The sequence below is a fragment of the Nelusetta ayraudi genome, unplaced genomic scaffold (genome assembly GCF_046127955.1).
Source record: "Nelusetta ayraudi isolate G7.1 ecotype Tasmania unplaced genomic scaffold, CSIRO-AGI_Nayr_v1 ptg000045l, whole genome shotgun sequence".
In the NCBI taxonomy this organism is placed as follows: Eukaryota; Metazoa; Chordata; class Actinopteri; order Tetraodontiformes; family Monacanthidae; genus Nelusetta; species Nelusetta ayraudi.
Window position 1 is genome coordinate 3,683,318 of NW_027466095.1, and position 19,373 is coordinate 3,702,690.

The window sequence follows — 19,373 nt, forward strand, 5'->3', positions numbered from 1 at the left end:
GAAACATAGTCCTTGGGTCATCATCCCTGAGACTAGTCAACACACACAACCGTTAGATTGGGAAGGACTAGTTGATGCATACCGACTGGTGTTCATTGCTAAAATGCGCAGAGACCTCCGCTCTGTCCAGGTTGAGCTCAATCAGCGACAGATTGTCCAGTGACTTGACACCGCTGGTAAAATATATGGAGGCTACTGACATCTGGTGGCAGAGAGAAAACATTACAATACAAAGTGCCATGACGTAAAATGTATTACAAAAATCTCCAATTTCCCGGTGAACTGGACAGAAATTAGGGGAAAGTCTCACTCAGCCTCTTTTGCATGTGTATATTAGAAATATATAGGATCTGGTGATTTTAATGTAACAGGTACAACCTGGCTATAAATGTGACAATGTTACTAGCAGGTGGATCATATTTGTGGAGTGGTTAACAATGTTTTCAGGGAGTGTTGTAACAGAAACACTGCCTCTGTCTTAATCCAGCCTTGCCACGAGGCCACAGCCCACTTTTGGCTCGCAACCCTCCAGTTGAGAAACACTGAGATCAGCACTGATCAGTGTTGGACAACCTAAACAGGAATAATATTTTCATTTCCAATTAATCGCAGAAATATGCAGCATTTTTTCCACTGTATTAGACTGTGAAATAATTTAACAGTGTATTCACACTCACTTTTTCCTCTCCACCTGAACTACCTATTTGTACACGATACTGCTGCAGTCTTTGTGTGTCCCTGGCAGGTGATGACCACGACACTGGGAGCCGGAGGAGGCAGTCCTGGGATTCTTGGTGCCATCGCTTCATCTTTGCTGTCAGCTTTAGCCACAGATCATGTGCAATTTTGGACTCTTGCCCTCTCAAACAGCAGCTATACCACCCCACCACTTAACATTCAAGCCTATTTCAATTTTAGAATAGTTGATGTATAAGACACTAAAATTTATACAACAATATTCCAAACATGACCAACCGTGTGTTCTCATTAGTTTAAACAACAAAATAGACAATTACAGTTTGCAAATATCAATAACTAAGTTCATGTCTAATTGGTTTTGAAGTTAATCATGAATTTCAGAAAACATTGGATGGCTGAAAGATAAGATTTTGAAGTGAACGCGTTTGGTTTTTCATTTTTCTCAAATGAATGGTGTATACAGTAAAATCAAAAAACACAAAAAACAATCACTGTCATTTCGACATGATTGATTGAAGACATTTTTCCATCGTCTATAACTGGTTTCAAATCATTTTCAAACTCGATCAAAGAGTCAAATCCATCATGTTTTTGCAATTCTTAATGTATTGGAGGGGCGACATGGTGGCGCAGTGGTTAGTGCTGCCGCCTCACAGCAAGAAGGTTGTGGGTTCCATTCCGGGCCTGGGACCTTTCTGTGTGGAGTTTGCATGTTCTCCTTGTGTCTGCGTGGGTTCTCTCCGGGTTCTCCGGCTTCCTCCCACACTCCAAAAACATGCATGTGAGGTCAATTGAACGTTCTAAATTGTCCGTAGGTGTGCATGTGAGTGTAAATGGTTGTTTGTTTCTATGTGGCCCTGCGATGAACTGGCGACTTGTCCAGGGTGTCACCCTGCCTTCGCCCTAAGACAGCTGGGATAGGCTCCAGCAGACCCCCGTGACCCTGAGCTCGGGACTAAGCGGGTATGGAAAATGAATGAATGAATGAATGTATTGGAACTCACGGGCATAAGTGTTTCACATGTATGCACCTAAACAGGGGATCTAAGTGTCAATAAATCTTAATCTTAATCTGGATCTGAATCTGGATCTGAATCCGAAACATAAAGAAACTCCTCCTCAAACATTACTGAAAAATCTCTCTCACACATCCTGATGTCAGCAGTTTTCTGATCTCCTGCCTTTCTGAAACTGAGATATGGGAAGAGGGTAACCCTATCCTGAGCTGAAACCTTCAGAACCCAAAACACTGTAATATCTAGTGTGTCTCCCCAGAACACTGTAATATCTAGTGTGTCCCTCTGGATTATCAGGAAGCTGCTGAGGTGTTTCTCCATTTGTCACGCTGGTCAGGTCATCAGACAGGTAGGGCGTTTACCCACAGGCGCCCTCGGTAACATTTCGGTACGGTTCGGGTCGGTATTGACGCATTTCCACGGGCCCCAGCATGGTCCCAGGGGTTACGATTTTGGTACCTGCCTCCTTGGAGTTCGAAGCGAGCGGAGCTGACACCGTATGGGTGACGTAGCAACGTGCAGGGCACTGATTGGGTAAAAGTTTTGACGAAAGCCAAAGGCAGTCTCTCACGAAAGACCAAAACCGCCATTTTTTAAATGCCCCTCGTGTGGATTTTTACAGTTTCACGTATTAAAAACTGAAAAGATTATGAAACTGTACCATGGGCGAACGTAGAACTACAGACGTTTCTGTTCTCTGTGGCCGAAGAAAAAGCTCATAGAGAGCTGGACGGACGGAGCGACACGCAATGAAAAGCCTTCCTGGTTTCGCAGCCAGTGGCTGTCGCTGTACAGTTAAACAGTGTCCGGAGAAATAAGAAAATAAAAATGCCGAGCGACTACCGAAGCACCAAGGACTACAACAGTCAGAGTGGAACGAACAGAGAAAATGTTGGAGGTTTGTTCAGCCTAATTCGGATGCGATAGAACACCGACGCAGTGGCCAACGGGAGTGAGACGGGCTCGACTCGGCCGGTGGATGACTAGAGAATAGTCGGCCACGACGATATTTGAAAACATGCTTGAGGACTGTAAATGTGTTTTGTAACATCAAGCAACTTTAGTTTGAAGGCTATTTGCAAAGTAGAGCCGTTGAATCGTGTCGATAAACCGCTAGCCACCACCGCTAACTCCGTGCTCTGCTTGTGTTGTGTTCACTGGCAGCGAAACTTAAGAGGCGGCGAGTTTCGTAAGTTTCACTCCCTATAGCGATTTTAAAACGCTGCTCGCTTGTTAACGCCGGTCGAATAGAGTTGTTGCTGTTTTGTGCTTTGTGTGGACTTAAGTTGTGCGGATATTCTTATCTAATAATAAACGACTGTGAGACTCAAGGTGATCGTTTCAGCGTCTACATTTTCTCTTCTAGGACAGTGTTTTGATAGTCAACAGTATGAAACAAAATCATTCTAAGCCCTATGAAAATGTCTCGCACAAAACAAAACAAAACCACGGTTAATACAAAAAGTGAATCCTATGGTTTCCGGGACACGGGAGGCACAAAAAAACCTTTGGTTCGCCTTGCAACTGTGACTCCGCCCACGCTCAGGTACGAGTCGGGCTTATGGAAATACCTTTCAACCGAGCTGTCCCGTACCGTGAAGGGCTGGCACTAGCCGCACAGGGCTAGTGGGTAAACGCCCGTAGAGCCAGCAGCTTGCAGTGTTTGGGTCCAGGATGACTGGACTGAAGTGGACCTGGTCCTTCATCTTCTGCCACACTGTGAAGGACAGGTTGCCCAGGTGTTTGGCCACGTTGATCAGTGCTCCTGGGAGCAGCTGTGGCAGTTGTGGCTCTGACTGGGAGCACTGGTCTCTGGCTCTGCTCTGAAGGCCTTTATAACTGTTGAGGAAGACCATGGTGTCCTTCTGCTGCAGCTCTTCCTCAACAGCAGTCATGGTGCTGGACAGAGAAGACATCTTCTCCTGAATCTTCTCCATCTCTCCTATCACAGTCTTCCTCTTCTGCTCCTCTTCCTCCCTCAGAGCTGCCAGTCTGGACTCCTCTTCCCCTCTCAGGAAGAGGCGGAGCTTGTCAAACAAGAGTTCAATCACTTGTTTGAATTTTAACTCAACTTCTCCGTATTTCTCCTTCTTGTCCTTTAAAGCTTTGAAGTTGGACTTCAGCTGCTCCTTCAGTCCTGGGACTGCTTCTTCCACAGGAACCACCTTGTGACCCTGGTGGAGAGAAAACTCACACACAGAGCACAGAGCGTTCTGCTCATCCTCGCAGAACTTTATGGATTCTGCTTCGTGTTTGCACAGCAGCTCCACCTTCACTGCTTCCACTGTCTCAGACGATCCAGACTGCTGGCTGTCAGCCAACGACTCAACCAGTTGCTTCAGGGCAAAGTCTGGATGCAGACTATCCTTTGAGGAGTTTCTTTTACATACGGGCCAGTCTTTGCTTTCATTCTTCTCCCAGAAGGTCTGCAGACACTTGGAGCAGAAGCTGTGGTTGCAGCTCAGAGTCACTGGGTCTTTGAAAGTCTCTAAACAAACTGAACAGTTGAGTAAACTTTTTACACAAGCTAATATCTCTGCCATTTCAGCAGATATTCCTCCCAGCCAGATGGATTGAAATATTTATTTCCAGTTGGGAAAGTCAGACTCACCGACTCATTCTGTGTCCTGTGGAACTGGAGATAAAAAACCTCCAATTGTTTTGCTCAAAGCAGATACTCTGCAATGCCAGCTAATGGCGTCTCAGCTCCTTGTAACAAGACGACTTCTCATCAACCTTTGCACCTTCCGCGTCAATAAGTGACACCTGCAGGTGGGGCTGTACAGTTGATGACCTTGTTGGTGCTTTATTAAGGTGACAGTCCTCTTGACTGTCTGAGGCTCCTTATATACTGTGGAAAACAAGTGAACAAGCAATATTTTATACCGCCATCCATCCACATTTTCATAAGAATCTCCATACATCAATAAGGGTCCCAGTGCTCTCAGTTAGCTGCCATCTTGCACCAGCATATTTCTAAGGAAGCCTGGTGTGGACAATCCAGCTGCCTTTCCTATGTAAATATACATTTATAGCCACACATCTGCAAATGTAAAAAGTCCACACTGTTTGACCTCCGCTGAATAATTAACTGCAGTCAAGGTCATTCAAAGTCATTGGACCTGGAATATTTGCATTCTTTGGAATGACAGTCAGTGTGACCTTTAACCTTAAATGCCAGTAAGGCCAAAGTGTTGCATTGGGCCGATTGGGACACAACTGAGTATAACGGGTGTGTCTCTTGTGATGTTGCAAACATGCCCGTTAACTTGTGTATCTTGCGTTGTGTTCATGGAGACATGGACTCAGGTTGCAGTGTTTGCTGCCACTTTATTCCTGGCTTTCATTGAACGCAGCACAGGCTGTATGAAGAGACAAATGAACGCAGACTGTGATGCCGAGGACGACCTGAAGGCGGCGCCACATTCACCGCGGTGCTGCTCAAGTTTCGATTCCACCTTAAAAAATAGTTACGTGGTTTGACCACTAGATGGCAGTGCTTATTCCAACACTGTTCAATATAAAAAATAAATAAATCATTATGTCTATGTTGACGAGGATTTCTGACTAAATTATTATTATCATTGGAAAGCCTGGGAGCTCTACTATCACAATCAGTTGACATATTCCACAATCCACCTGAAAAACTGAAAAATATCATAATATCAATGGCAAAGTTGTCAAATTTGGAGTCCCCCCAAAAGGTCAAAAATTATTTCCTATATTGTATGTCAACTGATTGTGATAGTTGAGCTCCCAGGCTGTAAGATGATACCTCACATGTCAATTTCTACTGTATAATTTTGGAAAAAAATCCACCTCAACATAGACATAATGATACGCTGAATTTTATATGTTGAAAAGTGTTGGGATAAGCACAGCCATCTAGCGGTCAAATTGAGAATTCTTAAGGTTTTTAAGGCTTTTAAGGTGGAATCGAAACCGAAGAAGCACCGCGGCGAATGTGGCGCCAACTTCAGCGTCGTCAATTCAATAAAATATTCTTCAAAGTTATTTATAAAACAGAACCAATACATATAACTATGAATCTCCATACCTGTATGAAGAGACAAATGAACGCCGACTGTGATGCACACACATACACACACACAAGAAAAAGCTCCAGAAAGAAAAGTGTACTCGCGATCAAAATAACGAGGCACGTCTGCAACATTCTCCACACGAAACACACCCCGGACATTTCACACTCTTCATTTATCACTCCTACATATATATTTATAAACCCGTAACAGGTTAACTCAAAAAAAGTAGAATCGGAAAGGAGAAATGGAAACCGACCTGCTCTCAGTGGTCGCAGCACAGACTGACAGCGTCAAAACTCTCTGACTGGAGCCCTGTTCCAAAAAGAATTTCCCTCGGGATGAATAAAGTATTTCTGATTCTGATGAGCTTTATTGAACATCTTGAAAAGAGCAGAACCACACAACCACAGAGTTCCCAGTATTTATTGTAGCTTCTACGCCAGATACTTACTTGACAGCTCGCTGTAATATACAGATAAAAACTACATTATATGCAGTAATACAGGATTGTGATGATATGTTTTCAGACAGTACTTGCAGCCGATCATTTGCAAACCTCTGAGGTTTTTCATCTGTGGCTCTCAAGGTAAAAGAAGTGTAGTCAATAGATTTCCAGACTGAACTTGACTGTACTATTACTGCATCTGGATAAAAGAACCTTCAATGATAATGACCAAGCCCGGATCATGAACCGGGCCGTCTGGGCCGCGGCCCGGGGGCCTCGAGCTCTCAGGGGCCTCCGGGCTCCGGCAGTTAGCTTTCTTTTTTGTCACGTATGCTGCGTTCAAGTGGTGTCGGAAATCCGAGTTCTTCTTGGCAAGTTGTTCTTCCAACTTTGTTGCGTTCGTGTGCTCTAAAGTTGTAATGTGGGAAATCATGAATACTAGTATTTTCTTTAATTTTCCAAACAAATAAATCAGGTGTGAGACACCAGGTAGCAGAGGAAACAAATCAGATCAGCCATCAAATAGAACCCAGTCGGAAAGTCGTTTTTCCGATTATTTCGATACCACATGAACGCACACCGGTATAAAGGTGAAAAGCGCGAAATGTGAGTTCTGAACGATAACGTTAGCTAATCTAAAGTAAGGAGAGACATGGAAAAAAAATTTAAAACGGTGGAGAGTGGAGCCTCTAAATTAAAAGCAAAACAGGAGAGGGATAAAAGACATTCGGAACTCTGACAGAAGATTCCAAACATAGCTAGTTTTTTCACAGAGTCTTCTGGGAACGTAAATGTTAATGAAGAGCCAGCAGTAGAGGACGAGAATGTCGACGCAACAATCCGTGAAGAGCAGGTCCGCTACCCTGTGGCAGATGCCTCCAATCCACCAGCTCAGGAGAATAAAAAACCTGTTTGTTGTTATGTTGACATAATACACAGATACAACACCATCACGTCCCGAGAGTCTTGTGATGAATTTATCTAAAAATATTAAAATAAGATGTCGCCAGTCAGTGTGAATCCTGTGGACATACAAGAGTTTCCAACATGTAAGGTCACACTTGTGCACCATAAGCCATTTGATGCGTTCATGCATGTATAAGTGTGTATGTGTGTGGTGCCAGCTCTGTAGTTCAGCTTCCGGAGATCAGCTGTGTCTGTGTGTGTGCATGCAAGCGTGTGTGGGGGGGCCTCTCAGAGAGTCTGGCCCAGGGGCCTCTGTATTCTTAATCCAGCCCTGATCACAGAAGCACAGTTTTCTGATTTTAAAGGTCTGCCACCTCAACCTTTTGGACCGAGATCTCCTACTGTCTCTCAACATTAGTTTGGTACCAACACCTGACGGCATGACTGCCGTCCACATTCCGCCTACCTTGTTTAGTTGTCCCTCATTGTCATCTGTCACTTTTCTTGGTCACATTCTTTCTTCTAATTCCAGGGCCATCGCTTCCAAACGGAGTGCAGCCATCGCCTCTGTTCCCAAGCCCCGGACCAGGAAACAACTTCTCTTGTTCCTTGGTTTGTGCGGCTACTGCCGATCGTTGATTCCGCATTATTCATGCCGTGAGAAGCTGCTTCGTGATATCATTACAGGTTTAATGAATATGGCCGGGGAGCTCACATGGACTCCACAAGCTGACGATGCCTTTGTGGACCTTAAAGGTGCACTCCAGTCGGCTCCTGCACTTGGCATCCTAGATCCCTCGCAATCGTTCACGCAGGTGGTGGATGAATGCGACAGGTGCATGACCTCCGTCCTGCTGCAGGAGCATGGTGGACAGCAACGCCCAGTCGCCTACTTCTCGTCCCGCCTTGATGCTGTCGCTGCGGGATTTCCGCGCTGCCTCCGAGCAGTGGCAGCCGCCGAGAAGGCGTTAATTGCCTCTCGCGACGTTGTGGGCTACGCCCCTTTAACCCTTCTGGTCCCACACTCTGTCTCTCTAATTCTTAATGAGCAAAGGACATCACACCTGTCCTCTGCCAGACACCTGAGGTATCACACCACTCTTCTAGACATGCCAAAGGTCGTTGTGAAACATTGCAATGTTCTAAATCCAGCCTCACTGTTTCCACTTCCAACTGACGGTGGCCCACACGACTGCATGGCTGAGCTCGACTTGTGTTGTTCACCACGACCTGACTTGACTGACCATCCACTATCTAACTGTGATTTTGTCCTTTACACAGATGGCTCTGCCTACAGAGACAACTTGGGCACCAACAGAGTTGGTTTCGCTGTCTGTTCTGACTCTGCCACTGTAATTTCAGGCCCCCTGCCTCCTCATCTCTCAGCACAAGTGGCAGAACTTATCGCACTGACAGAAGCCTGCAAATTGGCTGAAGGCAAATCTGTCACGATTTACACTGATTCGCCCTACGCCTTTGGTGTTGTCCATGATTTCGGCACCCTCTGGCGCCACCGTAAATTCCTTCGCTGTGATGATAAACATGTCTTACACCATTCACTGATTGCCTCCCTCCTTGATGCCAATCTGTTGCCCTCTGCTATTGCAATTTGCAAATGTGCTGCTCATACTAACGCCTCTGATCCAGTGTCTAGGGGAAGTGCATGTGCTGATGCTGCAGCCAAGACTGTCGCCATGTTGCCCCTTCCGACAACTGCCCTGAGTGACGCACCATCTGAACACCTTGCCTCCGTTGAGGACCTCCAGAAGTTTGCGACACCTGATGAAAAGCGTGTCTGGTCATCCTGTGGTGCTACCCACTCAGATGGCATTTGGGTTGGCCCTAATGGACTTCCCTGCCTCCCCAGGCATTTCTTCCCGGCCTTTGTTAAATTGACGCATGGGTTAGACCATGCGTCAATGCGTCACCCCCCCAAAGGGGGGATGATGGATATGATAGCTACACACTGGTTCACAAAAGGGTTCTCGGTTACAGCTCAAAAGCACTGTGAAACCTGCCTCACTTGTGCCAGATGCAACACCGGCAAGGCTGTAAAAGTTGCAGGCACAGCAGCACATCCGCCTCCATCCAGGCCATTTGAACATCTCATGATGGACTTCATTGAGTTAACACCTGCAGGAGGAAAGAGGTACTGTCTTGTGATGGTTGACATGTGGTCCAAATAGGTTGAAGCATTTCCATGTAGCACACAATCTGCTAATGATGTGGCTAAAGCTCTCCTTTCTGAGATTCTTCCCAGGTGGGGAATTCCGACAAATATTTCATCTGACAACGGCACACACTTCATTAACAATGCCCTGACACAAATTGGCCAGATGCTGGGCATTGACATGCGACGACACTGCGCCTATCACCCCTCCAGTGGTGGGGCTGTAGAGCGTGGAAATGGTACCCTAAAAAACAAGCTCATGAAATGCTGCGAAGAAACAAAACTCCCCTGGCCAAACGCACTGCCGCTCATCCTGATGTACATGAGAATGAGGCGCCGCGCTCGCTCTAACCTCAGCCCCTTTCAGATTATTTTTGCAGTCCCACCACAAACTGGTGCAGGTCCTCCTGGGCCTCTTCCCTCCACTTCCCTGTGTGAAGATGCACTGCTAACTTATTGCTCTAAGCTCTACTCCCAACTTGCAGCAGTTCGCGCGCAGGTAGCAGTTGCCCTTCCACGACCAACCACAAGACCGCTACACAGCTTGCAGCCTGGTGACTTACCCCTGTTTTACACCAGAAGCGTTTGCAGAGTGTCAGCAGAGCGTCCGCGTCGACGCGGTGAAACGCGGCCACTAAAGTCAATGAGCAGGTTCACACCAGGCGCAGAACGTCCACGTTTCAGAAGCGTCCCAGAAGCACTAAAATCCGACCCACTGGAAAAGAACGCCAGAATTTATTCTTTGACGCTTGCCACGTCCCTCCTGCATCAATCGTAGCAGGTAGGATCGTTCAGACAGGAAGTCAATGGTGTAAAAACACGGTGGATCCGGTTGATTTTCATCATAACACACAATGTGCTGGATTTTGTATTTATATGTGCTGTACTTTACTGTGAAACAGCAACGTGACGCATCAGCTTCAACGCTGTTCAGGTGGGCCATCAAACAAAAACAGATTTCACTTTGAATCTCAAACTATGATGAACAAAATGCATCTATACTTTAAATACCTGCATTTTGAATGATGTCAGCAGTTCGTTTATTATCATTTTTCTTTTTTACACACATCGATACTTCGAGACACTGTTGGGACAGCGTCTCGAAGTATCGATGTTTTGTTTCATTGTTGTTTTCTTTAAAAACACGCAAAAACTACCTGGGTTGTCGCGCGATCTTGCAATCCTCGCGTGAGACGCTCTGCTCGTAAAACGCGTCCTGTGTGGGAGGGTGCTGGAGCGTGAGCAGAGCGTCAATGCGGTCGCTCTGCTGACGCTCTGCAGATGCCTCTGGTGTAAAACAGGGGTTAGTGTTGGTGAAAGACCACCGCCGCAAGCACTGGAGGTCCAATCGCTGGATAGGACCGTATGAAGTCCTCCTGGTTACCCAAACTGCCGTGAAAGTCGCCGAGAGGGCCACCTGGATCCACGCCAGCCACTGCAAGAAGGTCATCTCCACAGCCGCTGCCAGTGATAACAACGCACCCTAGCAACAAGAGTGGAAGGTGAATTGAAACGCTCCACTCCACCGAAAGCAGCAAGATGCGCAGGATCCGAGGACACCACGATGGGTCGCCCCAACTCACCCCATCCTGGTACTGGAGGCTCCCTTGTCCTCCTCATGATGATCGTCGGCCTCCTCTTCTTCTGGTTTACATGGATTCCGGCTAATGATGCAGACGGTAGCTCCATCCAGAGAGCCGTCTCTGCACTAAAGGATCTTTCCGCTCTTGAGCTGAAGGACATTGGTAGTTCTCCACAACTAGACTGGCTCTCTTGGCTCTCCTCCTCCACATGGTCTTCCCTTTTGGTCAAGATGTTAACTCTGTTTTTTATTGTTCTTTTCATCCTAATGTTGCTCTCATGTGTTGTTTCCGCTAGTGAGACTTCTGGTTTCTAGCACCATTACTTCTACTTTGCTGCAATATGCTCCGATTCCCCTTAACTTTTCCCCTAATGATGACCAGGTCCCTCTGAACTCACCTATGCCTGATCTCTTGCCTAATTCCAGCGATTATGACCCTGATTACTCTGATGACGATGCTGAATATGCTTGAAGGACTGTTATGTTTTGTTTGTTTTTTTGGTAATTGTGATTCCTTTACTGTAAAGCCTTAGGGTCCGGTATTGAGATGATGTTACCTATGTATTGATTTTCTGTTTTATTGTGATCAAAGGGAGGAATGTGATGGCTGTTTTGGCTTTGTCCCTGACTGTGAAGGCACCGCACTCTTGTTGCCCCTGCCTGTGTGAACATCACACCTCTGGTTTCCCACAGTGCACTGGCCCATCTCCCGTGGCATGACTGCCGAACCACTTGGACCCTTTTGTTTAACCAGTTGCCCTTCCAGGATCAAACCACCTTTGTGCCTCCTTTTACCAAGCACACACACACACACACACACACACACACACACACACACACACACACACACACACACACACACACACACACACACACACACACACACACACCATTAGTGGCAACCATTGGCGCAGCTCAAGTCTTGAACTCGCAACGCAATGGGCTAAGGCAGTTTATGTAGCCAAGCTCTGCTGGCAATTGAGGGGACACTGGTCAAGTCCCTGGAAAAGACGGCTAGTTGGTACAACAGGGTCACAGGTCATTTTCTTGAAAGGAATTGATGTCACTTGTCAAGTAAGGATCCACATGCAACACCAATGGGGTAAGGAAGGAGGATTTATTTGTGATAGTTAGCAACAGTAGGCTAACGCTCCTGGTCAGGGATGAAAGGCAGGTCGATCCTCCGGGGCGGCGGCAGAGCAGGCGGGTCGGATGTCCAGGGCAGAGATCGAGGGTTTGTTTCCAAGGCTTTCCAGGTCGGCAGTAGCAGGGCAGGAGAAACAGGCTCGTGGTCAGAAACAGTAGTGAGGTCGGGTTACCAGGACAGGAACGCAGGTCAGGGGCAGCAGCAGGCAGGCAGGCAGGCAGGCAGGCCAGGCCAGGACAGGACAGGAACCGCTGGAAGGTCATAACAGAGTTAGCGGACAATCTGGCAACGAGTGTGTGTGGGACCAGGGCTTATATGCAGCAGTGATGGCAGAGAGAAAGCAGGTGTGTTAATCAGGTGGAAACGTGCCTCAGCTACGCACCAGCCAAGGGCACACAGAACCCAGCAGGCAAGACTGACAGGCATGTGACAATTGAAGGTAGAATTAACGTATAAGTAAATGAATGCATTTTATGATGTCTCAAAATGAGCTTCCCCTCCTTGAAAGAGCAGCCGCCGCCACTGCTGGACTTGTAGAGTCCTTTAGTATATGCAGTCTCTCACGCAAGCTTTAAACACCAAGGTTAGATCAGGTTGAGCAAAACAGATTGGTGAAGGCGTCCAGTAGCGCAGATAGGGGTTTGTATCTTTGCCTGGTGCCACTGTGTCTGGAGCGAATCCCGATATTGTTGGGGAGGTGTTCAACAAATTACATATGTATATGCTCATTGTTTGCTCATGTTTATTCATTTGGGGTGTAAAGATAAACCGACTTGAATCGGTTATCGGTCTGTGACGTATGAGATCCGAGTGCATCGGTTGATGGAGCCCTGGATCGGTAAAAATGCACTACAAACGGTCCGATGGTCCAGATTTACGGCCGCGAATCAGTTTCTTCAGTTTCCAGTAGCCCATACCTGTCATTGTTGTGCTCAGCCAAAGTTTTTTGGCGCGTGAACTCTCGCGAGATTACCGTGTTGACCTTTTACCTGTACGAGTAGTGACGTCAGCTATGATGCGCGCTGTCTGTGTAGCCGTGAGGAGAGAGCAGGCAGCAACATGTCACATGATGCGGATGAAATACACAGTGCTTCTCACCTAAAATCGAAGGTTTGGAAATCATTTGGATTTTTTAAGAAGGATGGTAAGCTAGACAAAAGCCAGGCCGTTTGCAAACTTTGTAGAGCGACCGTCAAATACACTGGAAGTACAACAAACCTAAGTAATCACCTGGCGAGACGGCATGGCGGGTCTGATTCGAGTGAACAGGATGGTAGTGCAGTTAGCACAGCTAGCACGAATAGCACAGACAAGAGCGGGCAGGACAAAGACAAGAAAATACAAGACTTTTTCCAACCGCAATTCAGCCATAACTCGGCAAGGTCCACGGCAATAACGGCATCTATCACTTGTTTTATTGCAAAAGACTTACGGCCGTATAATGTCGTTGAAAGCAGAGGCTTTCGGGACATGATAAAAACAATCGAGCCAAGATATAAGATACCTTCCAGACAGCATTTCGCCGAGAAGTGTGTGCCGGAAATGTATAACAAGTTAAAGAACGAAGTTAAACAAGAACTTTCCCATGCGGAGAGGGTAGCAATCACCACAGATGCGTGGACTTCATGTGCAACCAACTCGTATGTGACGATTACGGCACATCATATTTCTCAGGACTGGGAACTAAGGAATCATGTCTTACAAACTAGAGTCTTCAATGACAGCCACACAGGAAGAAATATAGGTGCATTACTGAAGGAAGCATGTGCTGACTGGAACATTTTGGATAAAGACCCAGCTCTTGTCACTGATAATGCCAGAAACATGATCGTAGCTGGACGTGAAGCTGAAATGAGGCCTCACCTTGCCTGCTTTGCGCATACATTAAATCTAGCATCACAGAAGGCTTTGCAAGTGGACACTGCTGCAAAGTTGCTAGGGAAAGTAAGGAGGGTGGTTGGGTTTTTGCATCGCAATATTAGAGGTGCTGAAATCCTCCGTGAGAAACAACAACAACTGTCTTTGCCTGCACACAAGCTCATACAAGATGTTTCCACCAGATGGAACAGCTCATTTGACATGCTGCAGCGGTTCTTGGAGCAACAGCCAGCTGTGTTTGCCACTCTCATGTCCAGGGAGATCAGGAAAGGAGAGGAGAGGAACAGTGTTAATGAGAGAGACATTAGCAATGCTGAAGACATTGTTAAACTGATGGCTCCAGTAAAAGTTGTGACCACTCTCATGTGTGAGGAGGAGCAGCCAACAATCTCAATGATTGCCCCACTCAGGGCAAAACTTCAAAAGCACTTTGAGGCTACTAATGAAGATACAGCGCTCATCACTGAGATGAAAAGGGCCTTCAATAATGACTTTGAGAAGCGATACACAGATGTCCTTGACTTCCTCCACACAGCATCAGTTATTGACCCACGCTTCAAGACATTGCCTTTTCTCAGTGACCATGAAGCAAACAACAAGGTAACAGTTTATTATTGAGTTAACAACTAATATTTGTTGTGCAGCGTTACCATTTCTTACACTCTGCATTTGACACTTTTAATATTTGTAGTTTGTGACTGCTGGAGGCAATTAATTAAGTGTTTTAATAAAACATGATACATTTTACTTGTTAGGAAACATCACATGCAGACAATCAGGGACAGCCAGTTCAGCCTGAGCAAGGCAATCTGGGCCACATAGTTTGTTCCCAGATCCAGGATACAAAGGAAGGTGTGTTTTTGAGCCGAATAGGATGTAAGCAGATTTAACTTCATATATAAAATAAGGCAAAAGAAAATATGTTTAAGATCATTGCAGACAAGACCTGTAATTATGGTATTCTTTTAATTTTCAGATGATGACCAGCCTCCCTGTAAGAAGAAAAAAAAAAAGTGCAGCGCTGGACCAACTGTTTGGAGAAACCTTTGAAGTGAAAGAAGCAACAAGATCTTCAAGAGAGAAGGCTCGCAATGAAGTAATGAGGTACAGAGAGCGTAATCCATTGCCCCTCAGAGACAACCCACTATATTGGTGGAAGGGACAATCAGACCTCCCACTGCTGTCATCACTTGCAAAAAAATACCTCTGTATACCAGCAACCAGTGTAGCATCAGAAAGAGTTTTTAGCACAGCAGGGAATGTTGTTTCAGCGCAGCGCAGTGTTCTCAGACATGATCATATTGATCAGTTGATTTTCCTCAAAAAGAATCTTGACAAATGAACACTGAGTTGTGAGATGTAAACAGAAGTAATAAGTTCAACACCATAGTATCACTCCTACAGCAATAATAATATAATAAATAATAAACTTTTATTTGTACAGCGCTAAATCACAACCAAAGGCGTCTCAAAGCGCTTTATACAATCAGAGAGAACCAACCGGGCCCCCGGAGCAAGCAAGATGCGACAGTGGCTGGGAAAAACTCCCCTGTGGGAAGAAACCTAGGGCAGAACCAGACTCCAGAGGGCGATCATCTGCCTATGAGTAGTTGGGGTGAAGTAGAAAGATAGAGGAGAGACAGAGAAAGAGAGAAAGGAGCAGAGTGAGCCAGGGTGGCAGACAGGACAGAGTGAAAAACAGATACACCAACCAGGCAAAACGGATATAAACACAAAGAATAGGAAATAATTCAAGGCTGCTGTCCATGTGGAGTGTAAGTGTCCATGCTTTGGAAGGCAAGAGCCTAGCTCGATGGACAATCTGCCGATAGGACAAGTCCAGGTCTTAAGCGTGGTGGTGGGATGAAGCGATGACACCAAGACCCCCGGGACAGCACAATCCAGCTCCTGGCGCAGTGGTCATCACCTGCCGGGGACACAGAGACTGCGACAGTATCATGCATATCGAGCATACTGTACAAAGCATAATGAGAGCTTGGACAGAGTGGATAGAGTAAAAGATTGATTGGGTGAGGAGAGTGATAGAGGCTCCGCCTGCACAGAGCAACGATCCCTGTAACGGGAGCGAAAGATCTCTCTCCACGGCGTAAGCCTACAGCTGCTTAACTGACAGTGGATGGAGTCTAACTATAAGCTTTAAGAAAAAGGAAAGTCTTAAGTCTACTCCTAAATAAACTAACTGTGTCTGCCCCCCTCACCGAGGCTGGAAGATGGTTCCAAAATAAAGGTGCCAGGAAACTGAAACACCTACCTCCTGACCTAACTCTAGAAATGTTTGGGATAACTAAAAGACATAGTATTGCTGTAGGAGTGCAAGCACTGATGTTTTTTGCCTCAAAGGAGGGTGACTGAGAAAAACGATATGGCAGTAAGTATTAGTTTAGTTAGTGTTTAGAGCTGTTACAGATTTTATTTTTTATTTTTAAGAAAAGCTAATGTTCAGAGTTACAGACATGTTGAATTCAACATGCTATTTTCTATAACTGCTTACTAAAGTTTTGGATCCATGTATCTGGTGTCAGTGATATGTTGCACTTGTTATGCTATTGTAGCTACTGAAGTTCACAACTGACTGAAGCAACTAATTCTGAATTTTGAACTGAATCTTTGTCTTTAATAGGTAACTTTTTTGTTTTATAACAAATATTATTTTTGATATGTCACCTCAGATAAGTTTATGTTGTTGGAATTTATGCTGAATGTTCAGTAGACCTGGTGTATTGTCTCTTGGACACTAAATAAACAAAAATATACTATTTTTAAATTACATTTGTGTTTTTTTTCTTTTTCTTCTTGGGAACATAAAGTGAAAATAAGCACTTGGGGTTAAATTGTCCATTGGTATTGAATCGCACTGAACCGAATCGGATCGGATCGGATCAAATCGTACCAAATAAACTATTTTTATGAATCGTCCCTGAATCGGATCGTAGCTTGTGAATCGAGATTTGAATCGGATCGTTTTGTGAGTGAAAGATTCACACCCCTGTTATTCATGTCATGCTCATGTTTATTTAGTGGTATAAAAGACTTGTACTCATGTTGCTCGGTGAACAACTGTGTCGGCCACACACTAGTCTCGGATACCCTCGTTCCTCTCGCGAGATTAAACACTTGCTTCTCATCAGCCAAAGTTCAGAGCCATCCTTTCACTCACACCGCAGAGACGCAAAACACTCCACAACAGGTGTGAGAAAATTAGAGTTAATTTACTAGCGTAAACAATTAAACTTTTACAGCGTATGTATGTGCAAAACATTCCTATTTGGCCTATTCAGTAGGTTGCTAAACATTTTGTTCCATTCAAAATCAAAGTTTTCCTTCTTCGCCTATTTATACATGGCCACTTCAACACAAAATCTTAAAAAACCTTTTAGCAGTATCATTGACCAAACTTTTTTGTTCGTTTTTTGGGGGGAATTTCCAACCAACTTTTCCCTCCTGTTAGAGGCACACTTTGAAGGAAGTAGAAAAACAAAGAAATGGTCAGCAAAATAAAAGACAACATTCGAAGAACTACAGTGCCATCAAGTGGATCAAAAAACATGGACTATGAATAATTGTCTCATCAAAATGACACTGTCCTTGTGTAGCTAAAAGTTTAAGAAGCTTCAAGCAATGAAACCAGCTTCTGCACTGGACTGCACTGGATTGAGTGTTTTGTGAGGCGCTCACCCTTTTCATTCAGTCTCTTATCTCCTGGTGATATTTTCATTCTCCTCACAAGTCCGTCCTTGGTACTGACTTGCAAGTCTCCATTCCCCCCTGGGTGACAGTTCATCTTTATCCACCACTATATCACCCAACATCGGATTTTTTTTTGGCGTGGTCTCAATGTCAACACAAAGTGCGTTGGACTCATACTAAGACGTGATGAAGATGAACTGATCAATCATTTCCTGCTGAAATGAGAGAGTCAACAGTTGGCTCAAGATGTGATGGTGAGTGAATGATAGTGAGTCACTCTATATAGAAACATATATACACTTGATGATTTCCTCAGTGTGTCAGGACGTTGACAGCAGTCTGTCACTGACGCTGCTCCTCTGCCTGGAGATGGCGCTGTGCAGTGGATGATGTGGATTGTCTATGATGGACTCCCCGGCTCTGCAGCCTCGGTACGGCTTCCTCACGTCACCAGGTAAGCACGGAACCACACCAATGCAGGACTTTGTAAGATAGTGTACAAAGTGACTTTATATATATAGAAGTTATACTAGCAGTGCTTGAACTGGGCCGCAACGCACCAGTAGAACTTCTTTACATTTGGACGTCTTAGCGTTGTGCATTATTTTTCTTGTCGTAGGCTACCGGCTCTTATTGAAAGTGGTGGGGGAAGGTCCTCGGATATTGTGGCATGGAGTTTGGCTGCACTCAGCAGTCAATCAAAAGGCACTAAAGCATAGGTGTCAAACTCTGGCCCGCGGGCCAAATTTGGCCCGCAGTGTAATTATATTTGGCCCGCGAGGCTATACCAAATGACTACTAGAGCTGGCCCGCCGGTATTATACAGCGCATTCATTCATCGCTAATACTACAAATCCCATAATGCCTTGCTGTTGTTTTGGCGCGTCAATCATTGACGCGCCAGAAACTCCCTCTCCTCTGTGACAGAAGTCATAGCGATCTCAAGCTACAACTGTCACTGTGGAACCCCTTCCCAAAAATGGCGAAAAGAAAGGCAGACAACAGGAACTTTCTGGACAGGTGGGAGACAGAATATCTGTTTACATACGTAAAAGACAGACCTGTTTGTCTGATTTGTGGAGTCAACGTGGCTATAACTAAGGAATACAACATTCGACGACACTATGAAACAAAACACCATGACAAGTACAAGGACCTGGACATGACTCAAAGGAGCCAGAAAGTGGAGGAGATGAAAAGAAGTTTGGTTTCACAACAGAATATGTTCAAAAAAGCCACATCACAAAGTGAGGCTGCTGTAAAGGCTAGTTATATTGTGGCAGCAGAGATCGCAAAATCAGCCCGGCCCTTTAATGAGGGAGTTTGTGAAAAAGTGCATGTTGAAAGTTTGTGACATCGTGTGCCCAGAGAAAAAGCAAGCTTTTTCAAACGTGAGTCTGAGCAGAAACACAGTAGCTGATCGCACATGTGATCTTGCCACCAATCTTTATGACCAGCTTTTGGAAAAGGGAAAAGATTTCGTTGCATTCTCCCTTGCTGTGGATGAGAGCAGCGATGCATCTGATACTGCTCAGCTGTCAGTCTTCATCCGTGGAGTGGACTCAAATATGTGTGTTACGGAGGAGCTATTGGGATTCAAATCAATGCATGGCACAACCACAGGAAAGGAAATCTTTGAGGAGGTTTCCAAATGCGTAACTGAAATAAAGCTGCCGTGGGATAAACTCGTGGGATTAACGACAGATGGTGCGCCAGCGATGTGCGGTAAAACAAGTGGACTGGTGGGCAGGGTCCGAGAGAAAAAGCAGGAAGAGAACT

General features: G+C 45.5%; 1 protein-coding gene across 12 annotated transcripts in view; it reads right to left on the reverse strand.

Annotated features, from left to right (window-relative positions):
• Positions 1 to 19,373, reverse strand: part of LOC142894831 (uncharacterized) — a 450,316-nt gene that overhangs the window by 402,753 nt on the left and 28,190 nt on the right. The gene's annotated exons all lie outside the window — the stretch shown is intronic.